This window comes from Pyxicephalus adspersus, chromosome 1, assembly GCF_032062135.1.
Source record: "Pyxicephalus adspersus chromosome 1, UCB_Pads_2.0, whole genome shotgun sequence".
Taxonomy (NCBI): Eukaryota; Metazoa; Chordata; class Amphibia; order Anura; family Pyxicephalidae; genus Pyxicephalus; species Pyxicephalus adspersus.
The window spans coordinates 4762937-4763555 of NC_092858.1; the positions used below are offsets into that span (position 1 = coordinate 4762937).

General features: G+C 49.9%; 1 protein-coding gene across 1 annotated transcript in view; it reads left to right on the plus strand.

The window, feature by feature from the left end:
* PLEKHB1 (pleckstrin homology domain containing B1) overlaps positions 1-619 on the plus strand; it is a gene marked incomplete in the record, with an annotated part of 12674 nt that overhangs the window by 4685 nt on the left and 7370 nt on the right.

Consider the following 619-nt stretch of genomic DNA (forward strand, 5'->3'; position numbering starts at 1 on the left):
CAGAGACCCTGGGTCTGTACGCCTGCTGTGCCCACTATGAGGAGCTCCTATCATCCATGTGCAGAGACCCTGGGTCTGTACGCCTGTTGTGCCCATTATGAGGAGCTCATACCATCCATTTGCAGAGGACCCTGGGTCTGTACACCTGCTGTGCCCACTATGAGGAGCTCCTATCATCCATGTGCGGAGACCCTGGGTCTGTACACCTGGGATGCCCACTAAAAGACATTCCTACCATCTATGTGCAGAGATACTGTGTCTGCACATCTGCTGTGCCCATTATCAGCGACTCCTACTGTCCCTGAGCTGCTGGGTCTGCAAATCCTATTGCTAAAGTTCTGTAATTGTCCAACAGATCAAGTTATTATATAATATAATATAATATTTGCATGCCTACTGTGTATGACAATGAAGGCTGCACCACCCTCACTCATGCGGAAGCTGGCGCCATCTTGGATGTGACCTGGTGCCTATTTCCTAAATCCTCTCTTCTGCCCCTATAATGTACAATGAGCAATCAGAGGCCATGGGGTTCCATTGGTTTGGGTTGCAGAAAGGTGACAGTACATGGTAAGTGTGAGTGCCTACTGAGGCTGATGCCACCCTGGCCTGGCACTAT